This window comes from Athene noctua, chromosome 21, assembly GCF_965140245.1.
Source record: "Athene noctua chromosome 21, bAthNoc1.hap1.1, whole genome shotgun sequence".
NCBI classification, from domain to species: Eukaryota; Metazoa; Chordata; class Aves; order Strigiformes; family Strigidae; genus Athene; species Athene noctua.
This window is the reverse complement of record NC_134057.1, coordinates 6,260,186-6,274,630: the sequence shown is the minus strand read 5'-3', so window position 1 is coordinate 6,274,630 and position 14,445 is coordinate 6,260,186. Positions and strand designations below refer to the sequence as shown.

The window sequence follows — 14,445 nt, the reverse complement described above, 5'->3', positions numbered from 1 at the left end:
TTCCCTGTCAGTTTTCAATATATGCAACATAAAAGTTGATATCAATTTACTAAAACAGCAGCTCCTAGAAAAAACAATATTAATTTCTATATGAACACACAGTACTATCTAAGCAGTCCAGAAGCATGTAAAGAGAGTCACAACTGATGGTCCTCTGAGTGAAAAGATCAAAATAAAAAAGCCAGATAGGGAAGACGACATAAATATTTGTAAGAAATTGAATTTTTCTTCGGAGAGAACTGTTTCTTCGTGATAACCTACTCATTTCGCATGTATTCTTGTTGATTTACTTCTTCGCCAGTAACAAATGTTAGTGTTGAGACTCCCTGGCTCATTTGCACAAGACCATGATGATGGGTAAGATAGTACCTCAGCCTGAGAGAGAGGAGACAGTGCAAAGGCACTGTAATAGATCACTGCGACAGCGAGAAGTCATGAGGTCAACAAAAAAATAAATAAATCTCAGTTTCAAAATTCAGTGAGTCCTTCTGTTCTTCAGCCGCTAAAGAAAGCACTGAAGAACTGCTACATGACTGACTATTGTCTTCAGACATGGAAAGTCTGAAGCAGAAGGGAGGGAAAAACAAACATTTAGAAGGCTAAAACTGTAAGGATTATAAACACAGGGTTACAGTTACTAATTAAGTACGTTGCCCTTATTTATAATAAAGATTTTCAGGACTTTAGAGAGAGACAGATTTCAGGATTTTGAGAAAGAGAATTATATGTGTAGAAACGTTAATAATTTTAAATTAGTAAAATGTATTGCCTGTCCAGAGAGAGAGGAAAAAAAAAAAAAAAATCTTATAGATCTAGAGAAGCTGTTCCCAGTTTAAAGGCCATAACAGTACGGCAGAGCGAGATACAACAGTGACCATCTGGACAGAAAAATAAGATACCGTCTTATGGAAAGAAAGTTGAAAACATGCCTTCACCCCATGAGATGGAAACCCGCATGGTCAGCAGCCAACTAGAAAATCAGGTGGGTGGGTTTATTTGTTTTTAATGGACAAAATGAGAATAGCAAAGGTCCTCATGGTTAGAAAATGTCTGAATCAATTAATAAAATTAATACGTTTTTATCTAGCTGCTGTATTTACTTGCTGAGCTTCAAGCATATTTTTATTTTCAGTCACATTTCCTGAACAAGAAATTGATCCTGAAGAGACTGCAAGAGTGCCTAAGAACAACCTTTTTAACAATCTGGAATTCAAGACAATACTCAGGGTTGTTTTTTTTTTTTAAATCTGACCCATTAAACTCAACAGATTAAATATTAGAAATTAAAAATAGAAATTTCCTTAACAACCTCTTCTGAATTTCTTATTAAGCATCCTATTGAACCATCAAGAATAATTATATAGTATAGATGAAGATAAAGCCATTAATTATGGCAAGAAATATAATGCTTTGCTTTGTTTTATATAATAATCCCTGTTTGGCTCAACTGAAACAAGAGGTCTGAGTCACAGGAAATGCATTACAGAGAAAAGTGCACTGAATTTCCATGAATGTTATATTATCTTGAAACACTCTTTATGTTAATTTTTTGAACCATGACGGGTGTTTCTATGATAACTTCAGTTCCTTTCCAGCTGTGTGCATAGGAGCTTTGCACTCTTGAAGAGCTCAGGAATAGAACTTCCGCACAAAACTGTTTACCTACACAGTGAACCGACTGAAGAAATTTTGTGAACACAGATAGACTGACTGTCTTCAGAAGCATTATTGTTTCAGCTATGATTTAATGGAAATGACTAGTATCTAGATAAAAGGATTAGCGCATTTCCCTTACAATCTTTTTTCCAGAGCGATGGCATTTTGCAACAGTAGTCAGAAAAATCAAAACACATCCCTTGTCTGCTATAGCAAAATTCCTGTATATAAATATCAAATGGATGTTTATTTACTTATATGTGCATTAGAAAGCAATTTAACTTCGATTTATATATTGATTAAAGGGAGTAGCAGAGAGAAAGAAAATCACAGAAAAACATCTCTGTCACCAGACTGTGAAGAACCTGAAAGGCTGGTACCTGTACACGCCGATACACACACAGACTGACAGAATACTCACTTCAGTGTAATGTGGATGAATATGCACGACTTAAACTGACCTTTAATTGCAGATCTAAGAAGGAGCTGAGAATAGTGAGACATGACATGCTATATTTTCATTCTACTTAGCAGAAATGAACCTTGCAAACAAGACTTTTAACCAGTACCAGAGGGACTTTTCACAAGGTGGTGAGAATCTGATTATCTCAGCCTCCTTCCCTGTGGAACACTAATCCTGAATAACTGGACACAAAAGCTCCCCTGTAGAATGTCAAATAAGTTATCGGCTTCAGTTCAAAGTTAATTAAGATTCAAATTGAAGACACAATGTTACAGCATGGCTCCCTAACCCTAAATGAAGACATTCAACAGTATGAGGGACAGCTACTTAGAAGAATATTTTTCATTTTTCAATATGTTTAGACTAAACATATGGTAAGCAGAGCCAAGCAAATGTTAACTCTATAATGTTTACATGGCTCTTGACTTATGAAGGCAGTCTCCATTTAACACACAGATTCATACCGTGTTTTCTTCACACCAATAATTCCCTTTCTTGGGCAAGTAAAGACAACGGGAGGCCAGTAGAGCTGACCTATTCCACTAAATAAAGGTAATGGCAAACCTCAGAAGAGGCAGAAGCACTTAACAGTGAGTTCCCATTTATTCATTTTGTTTCAAACCCAGCAGCAACTCCTATAGATTGTCTTAGACTCAAGACAATAGAATATTTCTATTTTGGATTTTATCAATCTTCTAAAAACATTACCTACAGCACACACAAGCATGTCTAACATATACTCACAAGTTCTGTAAGAGTTAATAATGTTTAAATTAAAATTGCATAAATGGAATCTTAGTATAAACTATGAAATATTAATCACCTTGAATATCAGGAGTAAAACTATGTAGTGACTCCATAAAATGTTTACCTCCGACCCTTGTTCTAATCACGCAAAGTACAAATTAGAGACAAAGTAAGAGATGGTCATTAATTCCATAGGGAACAGACATCAGCAAAACATACTCCCAGTAAATGTTACGTGTAATGTTACGTTAAATCATGAAACTCATCACTAAATTCCTACTAATGACCTCTGACATACGTATCAAAAATGTGTGCTGAAGGATACTGTTGTTCTAACATACACATTCAGATCTGATTCACTGAGATGTCTATTCACTAGGACTCCTGGAAAGTGTTTAATTAGTATATTCCTCCACATAACGATAAAAATCTGCACGATTTTTAAATTCTTTTTTATTTCAGAACATAAGAAACTCCCTAATGATTTTGTAAATGGGTTCATATGTGGTTTCTACCTTTCTTGAATGGCAACAGTGGAAAGAATAGGAACTGAAACAAAGCAGACTCCTTTGCTGCTGCTGACTGCTTTTGCATTAAACTGTGGCAAGTAAAATAAGCCACTACTGACACACACGACGCTTCCAGCCAGCCTGTGACAAGGAAGCGGCATACGGTACCAAGCAAACTGCACAAAGCAAAAGACAAATACCAGCAAAGGGTGGCAGAGGCTGCAAACCTGTAAAGCACCGAAAGCATTTTATTCTTTCTGAAATATATTCTAGGCACAGTGGGACATACAGGATTTCATACATTTTTGCCGCAAGTGGCCTAAAGTAAAAAATACCAGGTAAGTGGCAACTTAAGCAGAGAATACAAATGTACCAGATAAACACTTTAAAATAAAAGGACATAAAATAGCCATCAAGCACTTCCAATAGCTGTGAAAAAGACCAGCAACAGAAGGTCACTGGCATACCAATTATTGCTGAACTTTTAAGAGGCTAATTCTCCCAGACTGAAAAGGATCAGCAGCTCCCTGCCTTAATCTTTCGGATAAAACTTGTATTATTTCATTATATGATATGGTATGAAGTATTTTAAAAGACAGAAAGAGAAAAAAACCTCTACCAATGGAGAATCTTCTCCCACTGAAATTCTGCAAATGAACCACATTCATTAGGTGATAATTAATACTGTCATCAGGTGAGATGTTTGACTGTAAAAAACTGTGCTATGAAGAGTAGGAATTCTCTCTCTTGGTGTCCCTGATGCAATTTAAAACAACCTTTTTTAAGTAGAAGATCTAAGTTGGACGTTTACCATTACTATGCTAATTCCCACCATGTCAGTAATGGGTAATGACAAAAGTAGGCTTCCGCAGTTCTCACTTAAAAGCACAATAACTATCACAAGTGGATCTGGACTTTGTGCTGACTCAAATAACCAGAGTAGTAACTGTTACTGGAAACCTTTTCTAAACCTGGCTTTGGAATAAACTTTGTTTTACCAAAATTAAGGAGCTTTGCAAGATCGAGTCTTGAAGTGCAACTGTTACAGAGCCTGGCATATTCACTTCTGTGTTCCTCTCATGTTTTTGTGTGCACAAAAGTGTGCAATGTTAAACCCTGGTCTTTACGTGAACATATGAATCATCAACTTCTTTAAAATGTTCATCTTTTGACCAGCAAGTATCTGATACAGAATTCCAAATACCGTGGTATATATGTAAGGAGCAAATATATGCAAGGCCATTTACAGTTTTCTTCTTGGAGATTCTCTCCTACAGTGGTGTTCTGATACATCTTCAAGACTTTTATCCGTTTACAGATATCTCCATTCTAACAGCATATTTCTACTTGACTTTAAATCGCACGGAGAAGAACACTGAAATTGCTATGTCAGATAAGAGCACTGGATCTCTTCCAGCTTTCTGTCTGAGTGGCAAGTACTAGGTATTTTAAAGGAAACTGCAAAGATCTTCATAGGACACAGTTCTTACTCAGTAACATGGCCATACAGTAACTTTTTTTTTCTTTTCCTAGCCCCCATTAGTCACTTTTTGACTTACACATTGAAACAGGAGACTTTTATGTCTTTTAGCATTTACTACCCTATGCGAATCCTTTATGCATGCAAACAGGCCCAGGGCACATCACCCCAGAACAAGTCCCACAGAGATTGTATTGTAGGGCTCAACTATCATAGTATAAACTAAAATATACAGCTGAAATTATGCATATTAAGTTTAAAAAAAAAAAAAAAGTATATTTAACTTCCCCTGAAGAGTCCTTCTTTTCTACTTTTCCTAAGAATTTCAAACTAAAGAAGATTTTGACATCAGTCTATTTACAGTTGTTCTGTGTATTAGATTTGTATATATTCATTTTATGATTAGGGGCTGTTTTAGTCTTACATCAATAAAGCACATCCCTAGAAGCTTACAGGCTTACAAAGGAACGGGGGAAACTGCTGAACACACAGTGGTAGAAACCCCCCCAGGAATTTTTTTTTTGTCATGTTAATTATATGGGTGTCTATTCATGCTCTGGATTTCAATCTGGTCAATTTGTCCAAATGACAAATAAATGATGACACAAACATATGCTGTAAAATCAAATCAGAAAGCCACATGACTTCCCTGTTACATAGAGAGAAGATTTTTTTGTTATATACCCATGATGAAAGAGGCACATTGTAAGAACAAGTGGATGGAGATGTGCCTGCTTCCTGTGTGTCTGGAGGCAAAGATTTGGTTTTGAAACTGAGTACACATTTATAAGACCTTACTACTTTCTCCCAACTCCTGTTACCATGTAGGGACACAGAAATGAAGCTGTTGACTCACTCAGGTTCAGCTCTTCTGTCTCTCTACTGTGTGGGCTGACCAGAGTCTGTACTTGGTTATTATTTGGAAGCAGCCCTCTCTTTCTAACCTTTTCTGTATGCAACTAAACTGTAAGAGAGAAAGGTGGTTTTAAGCTTCCTAACTACTTAGGAGATACACAATACTGGATAGAAATATTTACAAAATGCAAAAACTACAATAGGCCTATCCCACTATTGTTGCAGGAAAGAGAAGAAGGGGCGAAGTCTCCAATTCTCTTCATGTCATCTTCCTCTCTTCCTCCCTGCAGCACTCTTCTACATTTTGGTCGATCAGAAATTAACATTTTGCAGATACTTATTGCTTTACACTGTGACAAAGTAGGCAAACTCCATGTATAACATTTGAGTTGGGTTTGTCACTTGTTTGCTGCCCTGCCCACTGGATAAAAGACATTTACTTTAATTAACAGTATACTGTCACAGAAACCAACACATATCTGTAGTAACAAAGATTTTTGTTTTGAAAATAATTATATGGGAGTCTGTTGCACCTTTATAAATCACTTAAATATGCTGGGGGTTTGTTGTACGTTTATTTCTTTATTTAATCACATTTAAATTAAGACCATTTTCTTGGGTAGCCAGAGCCTGAAAAGATGAGTTAATAAGCCATTTAAGTCACATAGGGTTTCTTCAGAGCTCTGTTTGCTGGACACACCAATGGGAAAAGAGTAAGAAGGATGGCAAGTATAGAACAGAATAGTCAAAAGATACCTGCAACAATTAACGTTTTGTATTTTTTTTTAAACCAGAAAGTTCTAGTCCATCACTACTGGGCATGGATGAGTGACCTCTGTGACTAAGTAGAAGCAGATTACAGGCCAGTTAACAAACCAAGACTCTCCGTATAATTAAGATTCTAAGCTTTCTCAGGAACAGCAACTACCAAAGCTAGAGTATCTAAAAACTGCTGTAGCTTGCTTAATTGAAAAAGACTTGATTGAATTATTAAAAGCTACAAAAATCTGAAACTTTTGATGAAAAAGAGAACAAACGTTTTTGGCAGGAAAATGCCAGAAAACAGAATTAGGCTGAAGCCAGGGAAGGAAGTGACTAAGCATGCAACTGTAACCATTTGGAATAAATCATTTTTATGCTAGTCACAGTATGAATGAACATAATTATATGCTTCTTAACTTTGTTCATGTTTTTCTCTTTCAGTTGCAAATCTGCTCAACTGTCATGTTTAGTTTTCTCTTCAAAATGTTACTAACGCTGTATAGTAACACATCACTCCGACTGTCTTTGGTTTGAAATCACAATCTCAGAATACCACACGAGTCCAAGCAGAGATCCTAATATAGGTAAGATAGAATGTTTTTTTTCTCTGTAGAGGTTTTCCTGCATAAGCAAGTGAAAGGAGAAAGTGGAAATTATTTTAGAATATTTCAACAGGTCAGATGAATTCAAGATCTTCTGCAGTCTTTAATTCCTTACACTTGTATGCCTGTTTACACTGAAGAGCACTAAGACTAGGAAGTACAAGAATAATTGTTTTATCTACTAATCTAGATCTGATCCTAAGGAATGCTATGTATACATATCTTTCATTTCAACTAGCCCAAAAATGTTAGCCACTCATCACAAGTTTTATATAGAAGTTTAAAGGTAATATTCAGCAGATTTTTAAATAGTTTTCAAAATGGCACTCTTGTAACATCAAAAAAGATGCTACAGTGAACAGGAGTTAATAAGACAATTAACCAAAGATTTAAGATAATTTTTCATTTTAAAAAGAAGCCGGTTTTCCTATATTTGACGGCTATGTTGTCCTCACGTGGAATTTTGCTATTTGGTCATTCTAGCTCAAAAAAAATGTATCAAAATAAATTATACCCATACCAAGTAATAAAAATTACAACAGATACAGGATAACTTGTGCTGGAAGTCCAAAAAGGAATGTGTTTGAAAAGGAATGTGTGAAAAAGACATGTGTTTGTCAGACAAAAAGTGAAGCAAGTCATCTATTACGCTGGTCAACTTACAGCATGATTAAATGTCACTATCCCTCTCTCAGAAGCAGAGATACTGAGACCCAAAGAAAATTTGGGTAAAAGTTGAAGTTTGAAAAGCAATTTATGAGACTTTTTTAATGGCTTTTGATATAATGTGGACATCGTTGTTTTCCTATAATGAAAGACCTTGCCAGCTGCCTCCCTCCAGCAATCAAGGAGCCACAGCAGCCAACAGATATTCCCAGGCTGACCTGACAGAATAACTACCTCTGCAGCTTCAGCATACAGTAAGATACCAAGGCAGGTTTATTTGGAGAGCCAAGGAGCAACTAGTTAAATGTGTAATAGGGAACATGTCTGAAATTCACAAGAACATGTGTGAACATGCGTTGTATATCTACGCTCTTTGCTGAGCGACTGGCAAGTACTCATCCCTCAAAGACTTACACATAGGGTAGGAGTTAAGAAGGAGAAGATATAAGCGAAGGCATGAAAGCAAAAGGACCAGCTGAGGAGGAAAGGCTACCCTGAGGTTATTAACTACACATCAACACTGAAGACTGAAAAGGTCTATGGTTTGATGGAAAATAAAATGCTGCCAAATGGCCATATTGCTGATACTACCACCGCCTGAGTTCTAAGCCAAATGTTACTGTTCTTGTTCTTACCAGTAAGACGGGACATGCTCAGAGCTCACTCCTTTCCCTCTGGCCAGAACTGGACGCTGTCAGGATTTTTTCACTCCCCAACCAAGTGTCTTTCTGTCAGAAAACATTTATTTATATAAATCTTCTATTGAAACATTGCCATTTTAAAGGAAACCTTCATTGCAGCTTTCCAACTCATTCTCCAAAGAAGAAAAAGTATTTATGTGCACACATATGCTCCATTCACCCATAGCTAAATTGCTTATCACACTAGTTCTACATAACTATCAGACAGAGCCAGACATTACAATATCGTAAGTGGCCCCATGGTTTTCTCCTCAGTCTTAACAAGACCAAAGACCTACATTCCTCCCATTTGCTGCTCATCAGCCATGACCATCACTGGCAAGTCGTGTACCCTTCAGCTGATGAGAGCTTGGAGCAGTCTGGCTCAAGGGCCAGGCAGGCACATGTTCTGAAACCAACTGCTCCTCATCCCCTCTGATTCTTCACATGGCAGCACAGAGCTGCTCCAGGGGTGTCACTCTGCTGGGACCAGGCTGCAACTTCACTTGATTTCAGTTACACAACACCTCCAGCCTGATGTCCCAGTGTTACAGAGTTCTCCATGAACAAAACCTTTCTCAAAGAGCTCCATGTTAACATGGCTCCTCAGAAAGCTCATTACCTCTGCCATCTGTCACAGTCTGCCACGATACATATGCAGGATTGTTCTAGCAAGGTGGAAGAGTCAGATAGCCCTAGGAAAACAAATCATACTTCATAGGCAAGCATACTTCATGGAAACATGAGAGTTTCTGAATACTTTAGGCTAGATAAACCCCAAATATGCTGCCTGGAAAATACCACAGTAGACGCTCTTCCAGCAATGGCATCCTGGCCCACAAAAGAGCATTTGCAACAAGACTGGGTTTATTCTAACCTAATCTCTCTGGCATCTTCACAGAGATAGACAGAATCACGAGCAGAGGCCACTAAGACTGCCTTTCATTTTGCAGCTACAGGGCACTTGTGGTGTGTATCCTTCATGGTCTGCAGGTTGAAGCTAACACTATGTGTGAGATGTAATTAATTTCTTTGAGCTAGCTCCCAAACAGCTTCAAAATAATAGGAAAAGAAGTCAACTGGGGAACAGCTGAGTGTCCAATGCCTCATTAAGGGTACAGGAGTTATGAGAGGATGCAGAAAACCTAACCACTGGATGCCACGAACAAAGGTTGTAGGCTTCTATGCAGCATTATCTACCCTGAGACAGCTTAGAGGCCCCTGTGACCTATCCACAATGCACAGATTTAAACAAAATTGTACAGCTGGGAAAGCTTCATTATTCAACAGTGTGCACTGTGCATAAGGAAAGCGATAGCCTGTGTTGCCCTGTGAACCACAGCACTGAGGAGATCCTCTGGGTATACACAAATTGACAGATATGTCCCTAATGTCCTCTACAAGCACTTGGATATTACGGAGGTTACTGACTCCTAGATAGGGAGCATGCCTCCTATTCAAGCTTCAGATGTTCCTTCAGCTTATCACAGAATTTGTAACTTGGGATCCTTTCACCAGAGGTGGCTTTGTAAAGCTAATTGTTCCTCACAGGAGAGCAAGAGGATATTTCGCTTATCCACCTCCCCAGTCTATCACTTACCACCATGGTCCTTCAGGTCAGTCCTGACAAACTGCTGGGGTAAGACCCTAGTCTCAGTCTTCTTTCCCTGTGTCTTCAGAGCATTTGTTGCCTCGATTTCCCTTGCCTGCATGTTCCTTGAACCTAGCTTTCCCACACTTCCCTTTCCTTACATCTGTCTTTGGCAAATCGTGCATCCTGAGTTTCCCTCTGTCTTCCCACACTCTGATATTTACACTGGGAGTTATACTCCCCCAGCTCTAATCTGATCCTCCTGGAACAGCAGGTTTATTTAATCACTGGCTTAAAAATTGCCAACATATTTTATTAGACTTATCTACTCTTAATGATACAGTGATAGCACACTACAATACCACTTAGAACAAGCTACTGTTGCTAACCCAGCTGACTCCTAGTTTCTTTGTAGAGAAACAAAGTCAAGGGAAAGATATATGTTGTCACTTCATAAGCCCAAAAAGAACACAGTGCAGCAATGCTTAATTATGGTTCCTCTATCTGTGAACAGAAAAACGCTGTATCCGGAAGTCTAAATTCTGAAATTTGTGCATTAACAACACAGTGCACTGTGGCTAGAAAGGATCATACTGCTTTTCTGAATGGATTTTTTATGGGAGCAACAGAAATGGAAACTTGTTTTTAATTATTTCCTTTTTTTGTAACAACATCATTAAATGAGAACTGCATTTTAAAGAGTAAGCATGAAATATCCTGAAGAAGGCTGATGAGAAGCAAGTGACAGAAGAAGGGAAGACTTCTGACCGATGATTTACGTGAAACCCCTCCAGGACCTGGTAACTGCTGGTTCCTTATGCTTCGGAAGTTTACGTGTCTTCCTTGCACCCCTCATCTCCATTCCACTTCAGCCTGATAACACTGTCATCTCCCCTTCTCAAATGAACTTAGCAAACAGATGTACCTGGACATTACATGTGTCTTCTCATAACCCTGAACAGTGCAAGATTTGCTATTTCCCCTTTCCTCTGCAAAATGTTTCAGTTCCAAACCAGGTCTCTGAAGGAACAGGCTTTCACAGTGAACGTCATCTTTTGTTTCACCCTTTACTATTCGGACTGCAGTTCATGTTAATCTTTCCATAGGGAAGTTGCAGCTAGGTACAGAGACCACAGCCAGAATGAATGGAAAAAGAAAATATGCTAAAATTTAGCTACATAAACAAAACCAAAATCAAACATAAAATGAAATTAAAGAAATTACTGCAAAATCAGAGAGCAGTGAAATCCATCTAGAACAATTTCCAGGCAGAAAACCTACTGAAAGTTTAGTACCAAGAGAAAAATCTGGGCTGTCACTACCCTGGGATAGTGCATAATTTCCAAACGTATTTGAATTTAATTTGTCTGTTGTGCTGATGAAGAAAACACTGTGTTCATCACAGGCTCCGCCCAACACATCGCTTTCCATCTACATGAATGTTAAGACATATTTAGCAACACATTTGTCAAGGTATTTTCTCATGTATGCCATTTTCTCCTCAGAAGCAGCCCAGAAAAACAAACTGGAGTGATGATGGAGGCATACAACTCAAAACTAATAAGCTTCCCAGGTTCTGTGGCATCTCCATTTATGTCCAAGACATATCCCAAAACACAGACTGTGTGCAAGAGTACACAAATAAATATTTCTCTTAAGAGCACCTGTCTTGGCAGAACTGCATAAAGTGCTGTCTTCACAGGCAGAAGAGAAGGAATAATATCATTTGTGAGCACTAATATTCAGTCAGCGTGAAGTCATTGAGACTTGTGTTACTTGCAGTTTTTACCTCCTGTTCCTGACTGGGAACTGCTGTTCCAGGACAGGAGGCAGGGCTGCCCAGCAATGGTGCAGAGAGCTGAAATTAAAATGCCCTGTGCCTACAGAAACTATCCTGCAGAATGAATACACACAGACTCACATGGATGACAAGGTAATTACGCACCAAGCCTTCCACAAACTCCTGGATTTTAGGCACTCGGGAGTTGTGGTATTAGTTCTAATGAAACTGCCTTATCCATAAGAGAAGCTAGCCAGTTTGGCCCCGTGCTCTTTTATCCTGGTTATATGAGTTAAACGGTAATGTAATGGGGTTGCACAGATATATAAGGTGTAGTTGATCCAAGACAAAGGTTAAACCACTTAGAGAAGGTATCTTCTTAACTAAAATGCAGCTTCAACTTAATTCTCTATTTTTCATAGTTTATAATATGGCCAGATTGGTCTGAAATTTGGTATGAAATGTTTCATACTGGGAGCAGCTTTATTTCCACAATTTGAAAAGAACTCATTCAGCTGTATGAAGATACAGAAATGTAATTTTAAAAAACTGTTTATCAGACACTGGCACTTTTCCTGCTTGTGTAATTCAAAAAGGATCTCAGTAAAGAAAATTGAATTTGGCAATCCATTAACATAGATTTGATGCTCTCTCTGTTCATCTCTTGATGCCTCAACCCTTTCAGAAAAATGAAAATAACTCATGGTAAAAGAGAGGCTGTTCCCTCCTATTTGTCCAGTATATTGGCAATTATTAAAACCCTAGAAAAGCTGCTGAAGCTCTGCTGACTCATGGTGGCAGAGAACTTACTTGTTAACTCCACAACAAAGATGGAGGGAGAGAGGACAAAAGAGGAAAAGCCAGAGGATAGGCAAGGTTTGGGGAGAAGGCTCAATCTGAGATGATATGCTAAGTAGCACCAACTCTTCAGGAGAAAGAAGCTTTACATGCTGTGTTTGAAACAGATGAAGATTCAGACCTAATTTAATGCCATCTAAGTTCAGGAACTTAAGTGAGCCATTTCAAAAAGGAGTTTACTTGTCACAGGCATCCTCTACTGTCAACAGAGGAAGAGCAGCAGTTCCAAGAGACAAATTGCCTTACAGAAGGTCTGAACTGTCTTCTGAAGCTGCCAATCCTGCTCCATCAAGTACAGGGAGACCCCAAGGCAGTGATGGAAAACCCGTAACAGGCACACGAGGACTGGTACATGACCCTCCTGCCAGCAGCACAGCTCCCCAGACTACCACAGTTCCCAGTGCAGCCTGCAGTTTGTCACTGGCTCCTCAACCCTATAGATCAGATTTAAGAGCCAGAAACAAGCTGTAGTAGAGAACGGGAGATAGTTGACAGTCACAGAGATTAATGGAGGAATTAACCCTTTCCCTCTTCACAAATCGGACCCAAAGGGGAGAATTTTCACAGGATGTGCCTTGATGCAGGTATGTATTTCTGACTCCTGACATGAAAGATGTTTATAGTTGTCTGCCAGGGGCGCCTGTGCTCCTAATTTAGGCACCACAGATAGGTGTGTTAATACTAGTGGGATTACTCTAAACCTGAAGTCATTCACAGACTAAGTACTAGGCAATGGTGGCATTTTAATGCGTGGAAAATTTCAGGTTTCGCCTCATTTTAAGTTCTTCTACGCTCACAGCAGTGAATAATAAGGGAAAATTCAAAGCACATTATTCCAAGGGGTAAGGCGTCTGCCTCAGAAAGGAAAAAGCAGTTCTCAGAGCTGTCTGGTTGCATTTGAGGGACTGTAATCTGTACTCCTCTTAACAAGCAGCACACTTCTCTTCAGGCTCTAGCCTATTCTTGCACGACAAAGAGCCATGATTTCACACTTCCCCACCATCATCTCTGATCGCATATTTCTTGGTGAAGGAAGACTGCCAGCGTGGTGCATTTGCTGTAATGCCATCTTACCTTTGCTCTGCCCACATAAGAGGATGCACCAGTCCTTTCTCTACAGCAGACAGGAACGAAGAGTAAGGAAAGAGAAAAAGGCTCTTTATGTGATATATAAGGACTGCCCAGAGTCACGCACCTGAAAAAACTCTGCATATTGTACCTTCACAAAAAAATCCTGCCTATGTCATAAATTACAGGAAAAATAATTCACCTGATTAAGGAACTACGCCAAGCAGTTTAGTCCCTATGTTGTAAGCGTTACGGAAGCCTGTGTTTGAAGTGTTAGTGTTGTGGAACGAAGTGACAGCAAGTTGGGAAATAAATGAGCACAATACTCTCTTCTAACCTCCTGGCACTGTGCCTTTTAACAGAGAATAAAAAAGCAAAAAGGCAAAATGTCAGCTCCAAAACATTTTTCATGTTGTAAAATATAGTGTCCCCACTGAAACGCTTGATAAGGGACACACTGAGGGAGCTGATGCTTCTCTAGAAAAACAGTGAGTTATTGCAAAGAGGTCATGTGAACACATGTCTAGTGCAGTAAGAAAAAAAACCCAACAACTACAAACCACACAACAAACCCTTAGGACCAAAAATTTGTTTCTATGTCCTACAAATGTCACGTTAGCCCTTCAGACAAAAGTCTCAGCAGCGCACGCTGAGCTTTTCTTTTTCTTAAGTTCAAGGATGCAAACCAGCTTTCAACAAGCAGCAAAAGAGACTAAGAGGATTTGGGT

The 14,445-nt window shown here is 38.8% G+C and overlaps 1 protein-coding gene across 3 annotated transcripts in view; it reads right to left on the bottom strand.

The window, feature by feature from the left end:
* CTNNA3 (catenin alpha 3) overlaps positions 1-14,445 on the bottom strand; it is a 480,821-nt gene that overhangs the window by 244,443 nt on the left and 221,933 nt on the right. The gene's annotated exons all lie outside the window — the stretch shown is intronic.